Source organism: Mytilus galloprovincialis, chromosome 1, assembly GCF_965363235.1.
Source record: "Mytilus galloprovincialis chromosome 1, xbMytGall1.hap1.1, whole genome shotgun sequence".
In the NCBI taxonomy this organism is placed as follows: Eukaryota; Metazoa; Mollusca; class Bivalvia; order Mytilida; family Mytilidae; genus Mytilus; species Mytilus galloprovincialis.
The window spans coordinates 5602914-5624290 of record NC_134838.1 but is presented as its reverse complement, the minus strand read 5'-3'; the positions used below and the strand labels follow the sequence as shown (position 1 = coordinate 5624290).

The 21377-nt window shown below is 33.1% G+C and overlaps 1 long non-coding RNA gene across 1 annotated transcript; it reads right to left on the bottom strand.

Annotated features, from left to right (window-relative positions):
• Positions 1 to 1837: 1837 nt before the first annotated feature.
• Positions 1838 to 6794, bottom strand: LOC143068652 (uncharacterized). Its single transcript, XR_012976229.1, has 6 exons — positions 6709 to 6794; positions 5588 to 5800; positions 4587 to 4842; positions 4146 to 4280; positions 2686 to 3346; positions 1838 to 2191 (listed from the first exon to the last, which is right to left on the bottom strand). It is a non-coding gene; the product is annotated as an uncharacterized LOC143068652 (long non-coding RNA).
• Between the last annotated feature and the right edge of the window lie 14583 nt (positions 6795 to 21377).

Below are 21377 nucleotides of genomic sequence, written 5' to 3'. Positions count from 1 at the left end.
TTGTTTAGGGGCCAGTTGAAGGACGCCTCCGGGTGCGGGAATTTCTCGCTACATTGAAGACCTGTTGGTGACCTTCTGCTGGTTTTTTTTCCTATGGTCGGGTTGTTGTCTCTTTGGCACATTCCCCATTTCCATTCTCAATTTTATTAATCATTACAATTTCTCAGTACCATGTTTTGAATAAGGATAATGAGATGTGGTATGATTACTAATGAGTCAATTATTTACCAAAGTGCAAATATAATGGATGTAAGCAATTATAGGAAAACAATGTTAAAAAACAATACTGTTTATTCGACTATAAAAGGCACCTACATGAGAAATATGAAACTATTCAATTGAGAAAACCGGCGGCCTAATTTTTAACAAAACAATTTATAACAAATCATATTAGAAAGACATGAACCAATGTCAACCACTAAACTTCAGGCTCCATACTTGGTATGTACAGGCACATACAGAATGTGGCGGGGTTAACACTTGTCTGTGCTCTCAACCCTCTCCTAACCAGCGACAGTGGTGTAACAACACAATATAAGAAAAACATAATTTTGTTCGTCTACTCCAAGTTCAAGTAGTTCAGGCGTGATGTCTGTAATTGTTTCAAAGGTCTACACGTTGTATCTGATCTGAATTAAGTTGGTCATTGTACTGTTTGCAATATTAGGTTCAGAAACTATTTTATGCTCCTAACCAGAAATTAAGAATATCAATTTTGAGAATTGATTGACCTCACAGAATTTGCGTCATGTAAACGCAGTTTCAAAATATATGTTTCTGTTTCATAAAAAGACAAAACACATCGGAAACCAAAAATAAATCCATAGTCTGAACAGTCTTATACAATTTAAATAGTTTAGAATAGCAATAAAAACTATCAACTATTAAAATACGGTACCATGGGTACTAAGACCCGATAAATCTTTCAATCGGGGATCTTCAAACAAAAATTAAAAGACTTTGGTATATATCACTAGGAAGTATTTAATTATAAGGTATTCGATTTACTTGTTTCCTATATAGTTTATCTCCTTTGACATAACTAGACCACATGGTATAGAAAGTTCTTGTTGATCGATAAGCTAAAAGTACAAACTTGAACAATAAACACTGCATTTACTTTTCCGTCAACAGATTCAATATATTTGTAGTTAATTGTAAACAGTTACTATAGCACTATAGTATTTAAACGACTTTTTTCCACTCAAGATCATGATATTTAAATACCAAATAACGACATGTAGCAAATTGAAGATTTCTTTACCGTATGTATTCGATTAAGATATTTTATTAATATAAATGTTAAACATTTCTATCAATTTATCTTTCGGTAATTTTTCTTGCAATAAAAAATTGGAAATAGTACAAGAGCAAGTATTTTTTTGTTTTTTATTTAACATGTTTAATTTTGAAAACTATGCTTGTTTGGTTTTATTTTAATTTCACTATGCAATTCGCATAAAATAATAGAAAAGAATTTATTCGACGTGGTCATGATATATCCATATTCAAAGTACTTGAAATTTAAATTCAAGACAGCCAATTTCAAATGTAAACATGAACACTTTACAACCAGCGAAGTTTTTTTTTTATATTTCCCGCGTAATAAATATTATTAAATTCATGCATTCAAATGTGCTAAAAAATATTTACATATTCTTTTAAAAATTGTTTCTCCGATTTTGTATCTTACAATAAAAAAGAGATACGTTTGGACAATAACGGTACCAATTTTATGACACCATACACGCATTGTGAAAATTATAGTCTCTTCAGTGATGATCGAGGCCAAAATGTTTAAAGTTAAATAATAAATGTAAACCTAGTAAGACGCCAATAAGAGGACTTCATATATTTTATTAAATGGAAATTTTAAAATGATCTCAAAGTTCAGAACCGACACAATGATGACATGTCAAAATGTTATCCGGATCAACCTCTCTCTTTATCGATAACAACCGTCTATAATGTGGTCCCCAATAGTTTTGTTGCCAATCAGGCATGTATTCTGCAGCTTCGTTAACGTATGTTCCATTGCCGTATGATATTAGGCGTTGACTGAGTTCTTTTCCTTTTTTAATATAGAAGTCCTCACGTTTGATGTCAGGTATCGCCACAACACATCCAAGGCATAATCTGGCATGTCTAAAACCTGGATGGGTCGGAGTATCACTAAAATCAGATACTTTTCCTATAAAGAAAACAGTTTATATCTGTTAAATTGTTATTGCATTCAAGACATTCAAGACCAGAGAGCTGATGAAAACTGGTTAAATTTGAGTATCAAAGATTCCTTATTATACCCGTTGTCAATTTCTTTTCCACTTATTACTTTGAATGTCTCCTTGGTTCTTCTGCCCCTTTTTAAAAACGTCTCACTATTTAACATACATTGGAATGTTACTCAGAGCTGTATAATTTTTAAAAAATGTTATAATATTGCAATATAACCATTATTTCTTCTAATTATATTACACCTAAATAGGCATGTAAAAGTTAGCGCATAATTTTTCTTTGGTTTCGAATGCCTTCCGTGCTCAGTTTTTTGTTCCCGTTTTCATATTTGCGAAATAGGACAGAAAAAGTTTGCACTCCATGCGTAGGACGTAAATGGTAAATTGATCAAATTAATCAAACTAAAAAACTAACTGAAGTTACACAAAAGATTAAACTGATAAAACCTACCTCCTAAATGTGTTCCAACACAGGCATACAGCGGGTTAGTGGCATTAATCGGCCGTGTCATAGTATTAACAATAAAGTCGAGAAAATTTGTGTCCATTCCCGCCTCCTGTATAAACGACCCAGTGACATACACTCTGCTCCATGGACTGTCAGTCATAACGCTTCCAAAGCCTTCCCAGAAGGTAGAGATGTTCCGAACAGTGTATTCCAATCTCCATTCGGGGTGGAAATCATTCCATAAATCCATGTATTTCCTACTGGAATCATTCCATCCACCATAGTGGCAATACAAAAACCCTAAAGTGCCGATCACAGAGTCGTTAGTTTTAGAGGACTGTTGTGCATTTGAGAGAAAGGAATATCCTCCCCATTCGTTAGGCATTCCTTTAACAAAATTTGAATAAAATAGCATTACCTCTTGTCCAACTGAGGAATTTCCATTGATGGATAACGGATAAGACATAGTAACCTTGACATATTGATGTTTGACCTTGTAAAGTTTGAAAGTAAACGATGATACGATACCAAATGTTCCCCCACCGCCTCCTCTAAGAGCCCAAAAGAGTGAATTGTCTGAAGACGTAGAAAAGCTGCCATCTGGATTAGTTACATGTGACATATGATTGGTGCACTTAATAATACTCCCGTTCACTGTTATGACCTGTTCAGATACAAATAAATAATATATGTATATACGAACTAAAAAGCATACTGAATCTTATCTGGAAGTTTCATGTTTTTTTCACAAATTGATTTTGTTGATTCCATCTACATACTTCATAAGACGAAAATTGTTTTCAAGTTTCATGTCCCGATGTAGGCATATTTGGAACAAGTGGACACTGCCAAAATACATGGTCCCAAAGCTGCATACTAGTATTTATAGAGAGGAAATAAAAATAAATGCAAAGCATATATGGCCTGTTGTGATTAGTTCAAGGTTTCAAAATACAAGTATGTTTACAAGGACAATTTAAAACATATACTATAAATTATTTAGTGATTTCACATGTATGAATGTGTAACTATTCTTAATGGCATACTCGATTTATCAAAAAAGTGTTAAGCATGGAATTTATGTTCTACAGTTTTTCTCCGTTCGTTTCGTGATGTGTTTGAGCTTTTGATCTGGTCATTTAATTAAAGACTTTCCGTTTTAAATTTTCTTCAGAGTTCTGTACTTTTGTGATTTCCTTCTTTCTATGGAGTATAAAAAGATTGGTAACTAGAATCCAAAATGTCATGCATCTGTTTAAGTTAAAATCCTAACCAAACAAGGAAAACTGCAGTTACCACGTATGTAACATTTGTTTCGGACACGGGACCGATATAATTATGACGATTCTTAAATATATCAAATGCTCTCTTGTTAATAGTTGGATGTGATGTGCATTCGGTAATATTTTCCAACTTAGTTTTGTTTTGTTCTAAAAGAAGAGATAAAAAAAAACCAAGCTAACTGTCATTTCCAAAACTTGATCAACTGCCAATCCCAACATCCGGGACAGTATGCTATGTCCTCCACCTAGTGTGAAGCCACTAGGGGACACTGTCTGAGAGCTGCCACCGACAACAACTCTGTTATATTTATCTACCTGCAAAACAAAGCAAAATATGATTATCTAAAAACTTGTTTATTGCTACAATTAATATAATTATAAAGAGGAGAGAAGAAATCGGTCTTATATTTTTCGACATTTTGACACAGCCACTACTGAAAACTTTCCTAGTCTGTTATGTGATGCTATTTATCCGACTATCGTATCTTAGGATCATGTAAGTTTCTTATATGGCTGAAAAATAACACACAGGTTTATGACAATAATTAGTATTATCAAAGCATATAGTTTTGTATGCACGATGGTGGTCTTCATTAACTAGACATATATATGCATACATACTTCTTGGTAAATCTCTTGCCAGTTTGCTCCACCTTCGACTGTTAATTCACCGTCCACAGATCTTGATGAACTTAACTGTACATTCATTTTTCTCATGTATCCCAAGTTTATCTGAATACTACCAGACCAACTTGATCGACCAATATAATCGTGACCAGACGACTTCACGACCACGTGCAGGTTGAATTTCCTGGCAAACAACATCGACTGTTTGATGTCGTCCGTTGAAAGAACCATGACAACGATTGCTGGAAACCTGTAAACGTATCTTTTATTAATTTTATGATTATATATGTATATATTAGTAATTTACTGTTTATCATAGTGTACATTTCAATTTGAAATATAGATCCCTACACCATATTGTTCTTATTGTCAAACTAATTTAGATTTATGCCTTATCCTTACAAATAATGGTTACACTATAGTCCCATAGATTGATATGAAATTCTTCTGGTTATAGCTACATAAATGTTATCAGCTCCTTACGTTTTTAAGCCCGTCCGGAAAACTGTAGTATTTTGTCACAAGAAGCGGTAATACTGAGATTATCTGAATTAGCTACTTTTTGTTATAAAAATCCGCCCAAGAAAGTTAAGTGAGAACGAGAGATTTTATTATTCGGTTTTAAAAATGATCCAAATGACAATATGGGCACCTTCCTTACAAACTCATTGATAGTATCCATGCACACCGTCATTATATTATAGGTTATATTAATGAAAAATCAAAAGCGTTTTCGAAGGTCCAAATAAAACATTTTTATGAGTTTCAAAGTTTTTAATCCATTTTAAAATACTTCATCAATAAATGAAAACAAATATTTCGTACTCGTTCATCCAATCACAGAGCTCCTAAATTGATTTCCTTCAACTGAATAGTGTACACAAAACGATATCATAGAGACAGAGAAATGAAAACTACTAATAAATACTGTTTTTTCTCTAGTTTCTACGGCAGGAAAATACTATAACTTAAATATTTATGTTTTTTAACATTACCTTGTAAATAATTTGTTGTGCATACTTATAACATCTGTGTATGTGTTGTTCGACGGGAGTACAACGTAACCATCAATTAAATGCTGGAACATTGAAATTTCCGTCAAGGACGGGAAACAATCATTGCCAGGGTAACACCGTTTGTTACAAGTTTTTGGTACTGCTGTAGTAAACACAAACAGTAATCCTGCAGTTATCAGTAGTTGAAATTGGCTGCATAAAAAAAAGTTTGGAACAATAAGGAGGTATATTTGTAACTGTGATGTATTTTCAGATTTATTTGATGGTCAAAAATTGAGTATACTCGTGGCGGTTGGATGTGCAGATCATATTCACTGTACAAGTCTGTAATTTATAATTGTCACCCATGCCTTGACAGGTGCTTCATCATCCGGGTAGAGTCTATCGTATCATTAGTGAGAAATTCATGTTTTTCAGTTAGCATGTACTCTAATAATTATGCTTTTTTTCCCAGTTCAATTCATCTATGGTTTCCAATTTCAACTCTGGCATTATAAGCAGCCATATCACTTTAAGCTCTTCGTCATCTAATAAACGCGTAGAAATATATTTGTTACGGCTACAAATATCTGATAAAATTTCAATCTTGTTATTGATTCCATGCAAATTAAAATTCAGAAAAATAACCAATTGCATATTTAATATTATGGAAAAAGAAATGAGCGTCAACTACTAAAATAAGTGTAAATTGATCAAACCAATTGTCGTTCGAAAAATGATTTAATCGAACTAAGAAAGGGAAAAAACAATTTTATAGCCAAACTGGATATACGTTACAGAATACCATTCATCCTAATTGAATTATAGTATAACAAATCCACACAATGGAGCTGCAGTTGTTTTTCCTGATATTTTCTTTTAGTTTTAATGAATAATTTCAGATCAGCTAAAAATAATTTCCTTTCAACGTGCTCTTGTTTATTACACAAGCGTGTCCTTCTGTAGAAAAGGAACAGATCATCTGATCAAGACTGAAATTTAGGTAAAAGGAAAACTTGACAATTCTTTTCAACTATTTAAATGCAAACCCTTAAACATGAAATTAATATTATCACCATCAATATTTATATTACTTATTTGAATATTTATTAATGTCTTACCTTGCCATTTTGACTTTCCCTTTTCAACCATTCATGATTATGTAATTTCTTAACTACTATTAGATATTTTCCTATCTCAGCAGCTAAACTATTTAAACGGCCGGATAGTTTAATACTAGTGGACATTCGTTTGACAATGTATCAGTTCAGATCGAGGACAAAATTACATAAACATGGATAAACAATTAGAGATTGGGGTAAACATTACATAAAAAAGGAACCAAAAAATTAAAACGAAAAATCATATATTTCAAGGCAAGAATGATTAGTATGAAATTAAGGATGTTCCCTCGGAATTTGATGCGGGTGTCATATAAATGAGAGGTTTATCATTATAAAAGCAGGCTCAATCCACCATTTTCTACATTTGAAAAAGCCTGTACCAAGTCAGGAATATGGCCGTTGTTGTCCATTCGTTTGATGTGTTTTGTCATTTGATTTTTGCCATTTTGATTAGGGACTTTACGATTAAATTTTCCTCGGAGTTCAGTTTTATTGTGATTTTACTTTTTGCTTAGGCAGCAACCATTTGATTTTCTGGGGGGGGGGGGGGGGGCTATGGTTTTTTTTGGAAAAAAAGTTTGTTTCCAGTTTTTGGAGAAAAAAATAATTTGTTTTTGATTCTGAGAAAAAAAAAATGTTTGTTTCACCCTCAGCTGCCACTATATGTAATGCTAAAATTGAAAGAAAAAAATTGTTTTCGACTTGTCGCGAAAAAAATACATTGTTTTTGTCTAGAAAAAAAAAATTTGTCCAGAAAAAAAAAACCATAGCCCCCCCCCCCCCACCCCCCCCCCCCCAGAAAATCAAATGGTTGCTGCCTTACTTGTTTGAGAGTTTATATAATTCAGTGGTAGTTCACTACCTGGGTGTTTGCATCTGGCGACTTTAATGTGTTTACATGTAATAGTTTCCTTGATGAAGTACCATAACAAACTGTTTAGATAAACTCGTCATATATACCAGGACTAAATTTACTATATACGCCAGACGCGCGTTTCGTCTACAAAAGACTCATCAGTGACGCTCCAATCAAAAAAGTTAAAAAGGTCAAATAAAGTACGAAGAGCATCGACCCAGTGGTTGTAAATAAACTCGTCATAGATACCAGGACTAAATTTAGTATATACGCCAGACGCGCGTTTCGTCTACAAAAGACTCATCAGTGACATACATTGATGAAATCTTTATTTTGAAATCGTACCTTAATGAAACGAAGCATCTTTAATGAAACAATATATTGTTTGTTGTTATTTGTCTCTGTATTTTCTGTAGCCAACGATGTATGTTCCTTTACGACTTATGACTCCGATTCCCACTTCGTCCATATTTACATTTGAAAACATGATTTACTACGTGACGTCATTAGTCTAATGCGTCATCTTGATTTATTATTGTATTGTGTATTTGCAGTATCAGCTGATAAGTATTTGAATATGATAACCGACAAAATAGGTAAATATTGACACTTAAACTGTCTGTGCTTATATTTGTGACATCTACAACTTTTGATTTAATAAATCTAATAACGAAATTTAACCAGGCAACTTCAACAAAGATAACACACAGAAGCATTTTGTTCGCGTATGAAATACAAATAGCGACTGAAAAATGTATTTAAGTGATGCAAGCTGCAATCAAATTTATTTAGTTTCGTTATAGATTGTTCGTCACCATTACGGATGCCATTATGACTTGAATGATAGGAATATTTCTTACACACAACTTTTTCTTTAAGACATTGTGTTTCCATGTTTTCTTGATTGCCTCCAACATTAATATATTCCATAACGCTCATTTACTTTATGTACTTGTTTGTTATTCAAGATATATAGATGACTACTTTCAATCCCGCCATATGTTGATTCGCCGGTTCAATGTCAAAATAAAGTACAAAGTTGAAAAGATTGAGGATTGAGGACCCTAAAATTTCGATAGAGAGAGAGAGAGGGAACCCTCGAGGTGGAAACCTCCTTTAGCAGTATCATCGATAAAGTGGTTTTGAATAAACTCCCCATAAACATTGTGAGATCTGCAAATTTAATTATAGCTCAGCGAAAAAAACCCGATAGCTTGCAAATTGTTCAAAAGCAAGTTTGGTTTGCAAGCCACGAGTAATAAATAATTGGTGTGTCTTAAGTGAAAAGATGAATGTTCTATTATGTCTGTTTGTTTTGTTCACATATCCTTGTCAGTATAACGGAATTTGGTGTGACTTTCATACAAATGAGAGGTTTAGCTAGCTATAAAACCAGCTTCAATCCGCCATTTTCAACATAAGAAAATGCCTGTACCAAGTCAGGAATACGACAGTTGTTTTCCATTTGTTTTTGACAATTGATTAGGGACGTTCCGTTTTAAATTTTCCTCGGAATTTAGTATTTTTGTGATTCACATTTTTCCAAATAGACATGTACCTCTTTCATTTGTAGTAAAACGTGAAAATAACCTTATAAAATATATTTATAGTTGTTTAAAATTAGGATTGTAAATTTGACAATACAATATGAAAGTAGCCAGAGGACACGCAATCTAACATGTCTGAGTTCATTGATACTCAAAAACTTTTAACTATTTTGTCATATGTTTTATTAATTTCACATCATAATAAAGTTGGGTACCAAGTTTCAGGTTATTTGGTAACAAATTCATAATCTAAACAATCATAAGCGAAAATATCCGCCCGACACGAGACGAATGGACGAGCAACACAGAGACTGGAAACATTATGCCATTTACGTTTTGTTTATCATCTCATATATTTAGATCTTAAAAAACATTTGATTAAAATAAAGTATGTCAATAAAGGTTTTGATTTTGTTAATATTGCTGGTATTTTTAACTACCATTCTGTTAAAGAACAAATTCCTGGATATTTTGATAATACTGAGTTCCCTCTTATTTGTTATATTTACAAGAAATCTACCCGGAAATTTGTGTTTAATTATAGCCAATTGTGTAAAGATGTTAATATCAGTGAAAATACACCTACTTCATGTAATTGCAGTAATTCCAAATACATTTATGGACCCATTTCCCATGTTATAACATGAGATCTTAACATCGTTCAAGACCGAGAGTTGAAATCATTCCTCAGTAAAGGACCTAAATATCGCCCCCCCCCCCCTTTCAACTATTAATTGGAATGAGTGTCGTGATATCATCCACGACTCACTCCGTACTTACTGTTTGAAATGGATAAAACGGGAACAAGCTGACAAAAATCTTTGGACCCTTTTTTTAATTCAGTAATAAACATTGTTGATATACGTATTCAACATTTTAAAGAACATTTTACTCTAAACAATAACCACAATAAACCTATTTCTCGTATCAAACATCAACTAAAAGAACTAGCCAAGGAATTTGTTTTTGTCCCGGCCGATAAAGCTGCTAATAATATTATTATTGTTTGACGTAAATTTTACATTGAGGTTCTACAAAAAGAAATCACCAATTCACCAACATTCCAACTGACTCCATTTTCAGAAAACGACATCTGTAACAAACATAAACTTTTAGCTACCGCTTTACAAGCAGAACCAAAAACAATGAAAGTCCCAACTATGTATTGGCTTCCGAAACTACACAAAACACCTTACAACTATAGATTTATTTCGTTTTCAAGCCATTGTTCCATTACTAAATTATCTATTCTTCTTACCAGTACACTTGGTACAATCAAAAACCTGATAATAAATTGTTCAAATAAGGCCTTCGAAAATAGTGTAATTAATTACTTTTGGAGTGTCAAAAACTCGTTGGAAGAACTTGATAAATTGCATGCTTATATTGGTGATTTTGAATCTGTTCAAAGTTTTGATTTTTCTACCCTATATACCACATTGCCTCACATTCTCATTAAGAAAAAATTCACACACATAATTAAATGGGCATTTAAAAAGTCAGAATGTGAATACATATGTTCAAACTCTTTTAGGTCATTTTCAGTAGCAATAAACAAAAAACTATGTCAATTGGACATGCTTTGATACTATATCTGCTCTTGAATTTTTACTAGATAACATTTTTGTTTGCTTTGGAGATTCCATTTATCGTCAGGTTATCGGAATTCCAATGGGGACTAACTGTGCACCACTTATTGTGGACCTGTTTTTGTATTGTTATGAGTTACAATTTATGACAAAAATCAGCAAAGACCCATCGAAACAACATATGATACATAAATTTAATAATACTTTTAGATATTTGGATGATATTTTAGCTCTCAATAATGACGACTTCAGAATGTATTCTAAAGAAATTTATCCTGTTGAACTTACTTTAAATAAAGCTAATACTAACAATGACCACTGCCCTTTCCTCGATCTTGATATATATATCATTAACGAAAGGCTTAAAATTAAAATACTAAAATTTATGATAAAAGAGATGATTTCTCATTTCCTATCGTTAATTATCCATTTTTAGATGGTGATGTTCCCTTGTCACCATCTTACGGTGTTTATATATCTCAACTTGTACGATTCGCTCGTGTATGTAACAATGTTTTAGATTTTAACGAGAGAAATTTATGTATTACTGAAAAATTATTACACCAGGGTTTTCGATATCACAAACTAGTCAAAACATTTACTAAATTTTATCATCGGTATAAGGACATCATTCGTAAATATAGCTCAACATGCAGACTTCTTATACGTTCAGGTATTTCACATCCAATATTTTATGGAAATATTCTTTATAAAGCACAAAAATGTCAGTATTCACCTCAGAAGCTAACAAAACCTTTAAATAGACTTATTAAGAAGGGATATAGTTACGATACTGTTGTCAGGTCATTAAAGATTGCATATTTTGGCGTTAATATTGATTCACTTATAGGGTCTTTGCATCGGAACTAAACACATTTATTATTAATAAACCAGTTGTTGGCATGACACGGGTTATGTTCTTCTCATATATGTTATGATGGTATGATACTAAACCCCTCACGAGGAGGATTGTGCCTGATATTCATATGATGAAGACATAATTTTTCAATCAGTTTAATTGAAGTTCGGAGCTGGCATGTCAGTTAACTGCTAGTAGTCTGATGTTATTTATGTATTATTGTCATTCTGTTTATTATCTTTGGTTACATCTTCTGACATCAAACTCGGACTTCTCTTGAACTGAATTTTAATGTGCGTATTGTTATGCGTTTACTTTTCTGCATTGGCTAGAGGTATAGGGGGAGGGTTGAGATCTCACAAACATGTTTAACCCCGCCGCATTTTTGAGCCTGTCCCAAGTCAGGAGCCTCTGGCCTTTGTTAGTCTTGTATTATTTTAACTTTTAGTTTCTTGTGTATAATTTGGAGTTTAGTATGGTGTTCATTATCACTGAACCAGTATATATTTGTTTGGGGGCCAGCTGAAGGACGCCTCCGGGTGCGAGAATTTCTCATTACATTGAAGACCTGTTTGTGACCTTCTGCTGTTGTCTGTTCTATGGTCGGGTCGTTGTCTCTTTGGCACATTCCTCATTTCCATTCTCATTTTTATAGTCATGTGACCGTTACGGCATCAACGATTTTTCATGGGTTTTCTCCGGTTGAAAATTGAATTTAGATTTAAAATTTTAAGAAAATAACATAAAAATTGTGATGCATACTTTAAAATAACCCGCTACGCGGTTATTCAGTATGCGCCACATTTATCATGTTATTTCTTCACAGACAGAAAAATATTACAGTCATTCCTTAAATAGCTTGTTCAAATTATTTGTTTATAAAAACAGTCATAGACGACGTATGCATTCTATTTTTTGTAGCTATAATCTCGCTTTCCTTTCCTCAATCAATATAAATCACTTGATTTAACTTAGGAGCAACAATACGAGTTCAACTAATGCAGAAACAAATAGCTTACCCGAGTACATTTAATTTAAGTGGAATTTGTTAGTCTTGTGGGTTTTCTTGCAGTAACTGGTCCGTCGTATAAAATTAGACTATACAATTGAGTATAAACAACACACAAATAGAGTAGCCGAAAAGAAGACATTACGGTAGAAGACACGATAGAGATGAACATGGAGGAGCAACAGATCCTGCGTTCATAACGAACTTAGGTAAACGTAGGAAGTTATAAGTCATCATATTTAATCCAGAATTAACACGACGAGTGAAAAGAGACAACGATACTTCTCCTTTTACAAAAGTGGGCTTCTGAACAGTGCAAGTACAACACTGAATGTTTAAAATATACATTAGCTACTCAAACAATATAGATTATAAACTACACCTAACTAATAATATCAACGGACCCTAACTGTAGGGGTGAAGCCAAAACGAATCCATATACTTTAGAAGTGCAAGTACAACAACAATTAAAATATTATGGATCCTTAAACTGACCTGATACTTAAATGTTAACCGGTAAACTGTGTAAGTCAATGAATGTTAACCGGTAATTTGTGTAAGTCAATGAATGTTAACCGGTAAACTGTGTAAGTCAATGAACTAATACTTATCCATAAATGTTAACCGGTAAACTGTGTTAGTCAATTAACTATAAGTGATGAGATGTGTTCAAGATGTACATTTAAATGAGATTTGCAAAATAATGCAATTCGAATTCTCATTTTTGGTTTATAAAAAAGAGACAGAGGTCGAACGAATACCACTACACATTCAAAACCCGAGGAGAAACTACCACTTAATGGCAAATCACGAAAGACGACGAAAAGACAAACAATGCCTCTAACACTTCATACAAAACCTAAAGACTGAGCAACAGGGTCATGATTACTGGTAGTGATACCAAATGCCAAATCGGACCTTAAGTTGAACAATGGTGATATCGACGAAGCCATTCAATCGTAAAAGAGGGACAAAAGATATCAGAGGGACAGTCAAACTCATAAATCGAAAACACAACATAGAAAACTAAAGAATAAACAAACGAACTCCACCAAAAACTGGGGGTGATCTCAGGTGCTCCGGAAGGGTAAGCAGATCCTGCTCCACATGTGGCAGCCGTCGTCTTGTTCATGTTATAACAAATCCGGTAAATAGTCTAATTCGGTAGGTCACATTCATAAAAGGGAAGGTGGATTGTAGTTACGACGTAAGAAACATATCCGATATCATCTGTTAAACGGTTATTCCATAACGGTCAACCAACTCGTGATGGCGTCCGTAAAATTTACGAAGGGATGATTTCAACTTCACCATTTGGAACTCTTGGTTTAATAGCTTCCTTGTGAGCAGTAACCCTCTTTCATGAAATCATGATAGGAAATAAAAGCACGGGAATATCGTATAAGTTGGGATGCATATACCCCATATGCAGGTGTTGCTGGAATATTGCTACTTAGAAATTGAAAGTTCACAAGTGGAAAGCTGAAATCATCTTTTTTGTCGTAAAGTTTTGTTTCCAACCAACCCTCATTGTCAATTTCTAGATGTAAGTTAAGATATCGTAAATATACAAAGAAGATGTGGTTTGAGACCAAAATGATACAGCAATTAACAGAAAAGACATAAATGACATTGTATAAATATTAAATATTAACTGTTATGTATTTTAATGAATAAAATTGGAAAACTAAAGTAGCGCTTCTGGTTGTAATATTCTTTTATACGTTATTGATTTCCTGCTACGAATCTTATTTATTACTTATTATCCTAAATAATTCTAGTTTCATAAGTAAACACTGGGATTGATTTACATGTTAAACCAAATATAAGGTGTTACCAAATACTGCTTACCGATTTTTAAAAGTCAATATTAACAAGTAAACACTCAATCTACAATCAATATCCCATCACTTACACAATTAGAAGTGTATGTTCGAGACAGCTAGACGATGGAATGGTGGCATGTCAAATAAACACACCTTGGTCATAAAGATGTAACACTTCTAAACGTGATGAGTTTTGTGTAGAGGAAACGCGCGTCTGGCGTATCAAATTATAAGCCTGGAACCTTTGCTAACTATTGATTACTAAACTGTTACATAGACATGAAAAGCGCTGCCATCATCCCTATCATGTTTTGACAATAATCTTCGTTCCCCTATATTCGTGTTCTGTCTTTTTTTTTTGGTTTCAGTTTGACGTGCAGGCTTTTTGTTTAAAGTCTTGATAAAAAAAAAAGAAGGGTAATTGAACTAATGAGTAAAATCCTTACCATATATTACGGTATAATTGGCCCGACGACACAATAATCATTATGCTTAGAAATCATTCTACTTTAACAAAATATTTGTATTTAAATCAAGACAATGAAAGGAACGTGGATAACTTTTTTTTCCTTTCAATTTCCAATAAAAATTATTATCATATATTAAGACTAAATAACATGATTTTTACTGTATGATAATAGCATTAGATTAACGTAAATTCCATATTTTTCGAATTGGTGCTTAGCGGGCTGATATGAAAAGTTTATCACATGCTTCGACTGTTATCACATGCCTTTCCGTTACGTTATCGCATGGCATTCCGGTGACACTCGGCAAATTCCGGAAAATACACCTCAATGCTACATTTTCAGTGAAAAACATAACAAAGTAGTGTACAAAACAATTATTAGGGTACTGGAAAGTATATTGTGTAAAATAATAATAAAAAAAAAAAAAAACAAAAACAAAAAAGACAAACAAATTATTAAATAAATGCATTTTTAAAAAGTTTCAAACATAATTTAGAAAGTTACTTTAAAAAAGTTGACTTTACCAAACAGTGTTCATTATGCATATTGCTGATTTTTTGTTGTTGTTGATTCGTCCACATTAAAATTATTTTCTTCTCTGTTGAGGCATATGATAAAAAGATTTCATTTCGAAAGTACTAAATTGGGGTCCGACGTCCGTGTACTTTTCACTCTTTGAACTTCTATTTGGAAACCACGTAAATGGATCAATATATGAATCTGTTATTTTTCTCCAGTGTTGAAGCATATGATAAAAAGATCATAACATATCATTTTTCATATCGCATGTATGATCAGTCCTCGAGCCATGCCATGAAATAATCTGATAGCATACGGTATCTCACCTTTAGGATCTCATGCAATTTGGTAGTGTTACCTTGATTTGTGTAATATTTATCGAAATGTCTCTTCTTGCTATATATATATATTTAAAGAAGACTAGTTAAAAATAACGAGTCATTGAATTTTTATTTGCGTGAAATGTTTGCTTCTATGTTATTATGTTTGTTCTACTTCGACTTATGATTTTGACTATCTCTTATTATCTTTTTATTGTGATTTTTTTTATTAAGTGTTTTAGCTACTGTAATAAGTCACCACATAAGAGCTTCATCTTGATTTATTATATCCGAACTTATTTGCGATATCAGTTGATAAGTATTTGAATATGATAACCGACATAAGTAAGGTTTAACATTGACACTCAAAGTAGAAATGTCTGTCAAGGCTGAATTTGTTTGGGTTTAATGACTAATGTTAACGATACACTTTAAACAAAGAAGACACATAAAACATTCCTTTTGTTAATAAAACCCTACGTACTTGGGAATGTCAATAAACGGAAAAGGCATGAAATTCAAAGGTTTTGTCCCCGTCCTGCCTTCAATAATGAGCAAAATCCTTACCATAAATTACGGTATAATTGGCCCGAGGGAAACAAACATGTAATCACCAACATTCCAACTGACTCCATTTTCAGAAAACGACATCTGTAACAAACATAAACTTTTAGCTACCGCTTTACAAGCAGAACCAAAAACAATGAAAGTACCAACTATGTATTGGCTTCCGAAACTACACAAAACACCTTACAAATATAGATTTATTTCGTCTTCAAGCCATTGTTCCACTACTAAATTATCTATTCTTCTTACCAGTACACTTGGTACAATTAAAAACTTGATAATAAATTGTTCAAATAAGGCCTTCGAAAATAGTGGAATTAATTACTTTTGGAGTGTCAAAAACTCGTTGGAAGTACTTGATAAATTGCATGCTTATATTGGTGATTTTGAATCTGTTCAAAGTTTTGATTTTTCTACCCTATATACCACATTGGCTCACATTATCATTAAGAAAAAATGCACACACCTAATTAAATGGGCATTTAAAAAGTCAGAATGTGAATATATATGTTCAAACTCTTTTAGGTCATTTTTTAGTAGCAGTAAACAAAACAACTATGTCAATTGGACATGCTTTGATACTATATCTGCCCTTGAATTTTTACTAGATAACATTTTTGTTGCTTTGGTGATTCCGTATATCGTCAGGATATCGGAATTCCAATGGGGACTAACTGTGCACCACTTATTGCGGACCTGTTTTTGTATTGCTATGAGTTACAATTTATGACAAAAATCAGCAAAGACCCATCGAAACAACATATGATACACAAATTTAATAATACTTTTAGATATTTGGATGATATTTTAGCTCTCAATAATGACGACTTCAGTATGTATACTAAAGAAATTTATCCTGTTGAACTTACTTTAAATAAAGCTAATACTAACAATGACCACTGCCCTTTCCTCGATCTTGATATATATATATCATTAACGGAAAGCTTAATACTAAGATTTATGATAAAAGAGATGATTTCTCATTTCCTATCGTTAATTATCCATTTTTAGATGGTGACGTTCCCTTGTCACCATCTTACGGTGTTTATATATCTCAACTTGTACGATTCGCTCGTGTATGTAACAATGTTTTAGATTTTAACGAGAGAAATTTATGTATTACTGAAAAATTATAACACCAGGGTTTTCGATATCACAAACTAGTCAAAACATTTACTAAATTTTATCATCGGTATAAGGACATCATTCGTAAATATAGCTCAACATGCAGACTTCTTATACGTTCAGGTATTTCACATCCAATATTTTATGGAAATATTCTTTATAAAGCACAAAAATGTCAGTATTCACCTCAGAAGCTAACAAAACCTTTAAATAGACTTATTAAGAAGGGATATAGTTACGATACTGTTGTCAGGTCATTAAAGATTGCATATTTTGGCGTTAATATTGATTCACTTATAGGGTCTTTGCATCGGAACTAAACACATTTATTATTAATAAACCAGTTGTTGGCATGACACGGGTTATGTTCTTCTCATATATGTTATGATGGTATGATACTAAACCCCTCACGGGGAGGATTGTGCCTCATATTCATATGATGAAGACATAATTTTTCAATCAGTTTAATTGAAGTTCGGAGCTGGCATGTCAGTTAACTGCTAGTAGTCTGATGTTATTTATATATTATTGTCATTTTGTTTATTTTCTTTGGTTACATCTTCTGACATCAGACTCGGACTTCTCTTGAACTGAATTTTAATGTGCGTATTGTTATGCGTTTACTTTTCTGCATTGGCTAGAGGTATAGGGGGAGGGTTGAGATCTCAAAAACATGTTTAACCCCGCCGCATTTTTGCGCCTGTCCCAAGTCAGGAGCCTCTGGCCTTTGTTAGTCTTGTATTATTTTAACTTTTAGTTTCTTGTGTACAATTTGGAGTTTAGTATGATGTTTATTATCACTGAACCAGTATATATTTGTTTAGGGGCCAGCTGAAGGACGCCGCCGGGTGCGAGAATTTCTCGTTGCATTGAAGACCTGTTTGTGACCTTCTGCTGTTGTCTGCTCTATGGTTGGGTTGTTGTCTCTTTGGCACATTCCCCATTTCCATTCTCAATTTTATGTAAAATCATTGAAAGTATAAAACAAATGATCTGATTTAAGCTAATAGATTAAAACGAAAACACAACCACTTGACTGCAGGCTCGTGGATTTATTCAGTTTATTGTTGTAAAATATGTTTGTGACAGCTCCTCAGTTCACAAAACCACCTGTGTCATTCGAACGAAATATCAAATCAGTTGAAAATGACTCTTGTCCCTTCTGATTAGATCTTATCTCAAAATAACAGACAAAATACACAAGGTACCAATCTAAGAATAACCACAGTAACTGAAGCTAGTTCAAATCCAATATTCAACTAACAAGTCTAACATATGTTCAAAGACGACAATATAAATCAGCACATCTCCAATGGACAATGTTAAGGACGAATTAAGCTAAAAGCATTCGTGCTGGATAATAATAGTAATAGTAATATAGACTTGTAATTCAACTACATGTACTAGTATGGATATTATAATCAATGTAAGTGGCGATAAAAATCTGTTTTCAGAGTACGTACTACAATTTTTAATTACATTGCCCCCACTGTGAGCTATAGAATAGCATGATCAACACGACGGTGTTAAATGTAGATACCGGTACCAGGATTAAATTTTGTATTCACACTAGACGCGCGTTTTGTCTACAAAAGACTCATCAGAGACGCTCGAATCCAAAAAAGTTAAAAAAAAGGCCAAATAAAATACGAAGTTGAAGAGCATTTAGGACAAAAGTTCCTAAAATTTTTGCCAAAATACAGCTAAGGTAATCTATTCCTGGGGTAGAAAAGCCTTAGTTATTGAAACAGTTAATTCATTAATATGACCATATCAATGATAAGATCAGGATCTCTTTCTCTTTCAGAGCACTTCATATCAACCTTCACTGGGGTACGTGTTGCTCAATCTTTAGTTTTCTATGTTGTGTTTTGTAGACTATTGTTTGTTATTAGGTCTTTTTCTTTCTTTTTGTTTTACATGTAATTGTCAGTTTTAGGGAAGGGGTATTTACCAGGTTGAAAATCACATTCCGTGAGGACAATGGTTCTATGTTTACAATGTTAGCTGAGATCATCCCGTAGTTTTTGGTGGGGTTCCTGTTGCTTATTATTAGTTTTCTATGTTGTGTCATGCGTACTATTGTTTGTCTGTTTGGCCTTTTCATTTTTAGCCATGGCGTTGTCAGTTTATTTTCGATTTGTGAGTTTGACTCTCCCTCTGGTATCTTTCGTCCCTCTTTTACAATGTAAAAGAGCAAACTCAACCCGATAAATAACAATTTTTGGCAAAGATCAAAGCTTGCGTCCAGTGTTTCGTCTACCGATGATCCGTAATGTTCCTGTGGGATAAAAACTCACTCGGTAACCTGTTGCGCCCAAAATAAGTACCGATTGCAAACTTTCTAAATGCTATTAAAACTACTGCATACGTAGTACCTGCATCACGGCCCTTGGGAATGGGGACATTTACACTAGACATATAACGGTCTAAGCGGGCATAAGTCAAAGACGGCTTTTGCTTTGTACAGTCATAGACTGAGCGAGAAGAAAATGTCAAATTGTTTTGACGTGCTAAGCACTGCTATGAAAGTAGAATATGTCCCCTAAAAGAAGTATACAAATACCGTAGCTGGTCCAAAACCAGTGGCAGTTCCGTCTACATCATCGACTGCATTTGTTCTAGTATGACAAATTGCATTACATTACTTACTTTAAAACGGAAATGACTTTTCAAAATAAATAAAAATGTAAAGATTTGCGCAACGTTACTTAATACAATGGCAATATGTAAAAACAATATTTACATTGACGAAGGCTAAACATTAAGCAAAATAGTTATCAACACGATTATTTATTTTATATATTAGTCAAACTTTAATAAAATTATAATAGGTATCATCTAAATGTTTGCTCTCATATCTACCTTCAAGCGTTAATTTTTCTTTATACAATATACTTCTGACTTGTGATTAATCTGTATGCATAGTTTATCAGCTTCGATTTATATTTTCAAAACTCCAGTTTAACCCTTGTTGTCATGTGAGATTCTTGTGGCGTAACGTCTTGTTTGTTATTGTTTGTCTCTGTATTTTCTGTAGACAATGATGCTGTATATTTTTTACGACATATGAATTATATTGCCACTTCTTACTTACTTTCAAAACATGAATTACTACGTGACGTCATTAGTCTAATGCGTCATCTTGATTTATTATTTAATGGTATATTTTCAATATCACTTGATACGTATTTGAATATGATAACCGACTAAAATAAGTAAATATTGACACTTAATACACATTAAAGGCTAATAGTATTTTTGGTTTTATAACTAGTTTTAACAATAAACCTTCAACAAAGATGACACACAGAAGCATCATATTAATGTATAAAATTTAATTATTAACTTTTTCGTTTTTAATTAAGCAACATACGACCGAACATACGATATCTAACTCTATCTATTGATAAAATTCAATTTCACCGATGTCATTGGCTTTGAATAGCAGGTTATAGCATCACGACTTTTGTTACTTCCCTTTAAGAACTTTGTTTGACAAATCATCATCTTTGGAACACATAGTGATAGTTGTCCCACTCACGCCATCTAACATTTCCAAGTTCAGCGTAAACTTGGATCTATTTTCAAAATAGTCATATATTTAAATCAATTTCGCATCAGAATGAGCTTGTTTACCAAGTCTTAAGTTATTTGATAACAACTTTACAGCACTTCGATCACAGATTTTGATCAGGTTCATGTTTCTCAGTCCGCAGTATTCTATGTTGTATTTAGTGTTCTACTGTTTGTCTATTTGTCTTTTCCTTATTAAGCCATGTCGTTGTCAGTTTAGGTTTCTATTTTAGACTTATGAGTTTGAATGTTCTTTTGGGATCTTTCGCCTCTCTTTGAATGATCTTCTGGTATCTTTCGCCTCTTTTTTAACTACCATAAAGACAAACTTCCATCCAATAAACGAACGAACAACACATAGACTTGGTAAACATAATGCCATGTACAATAGTACATGTGAGCA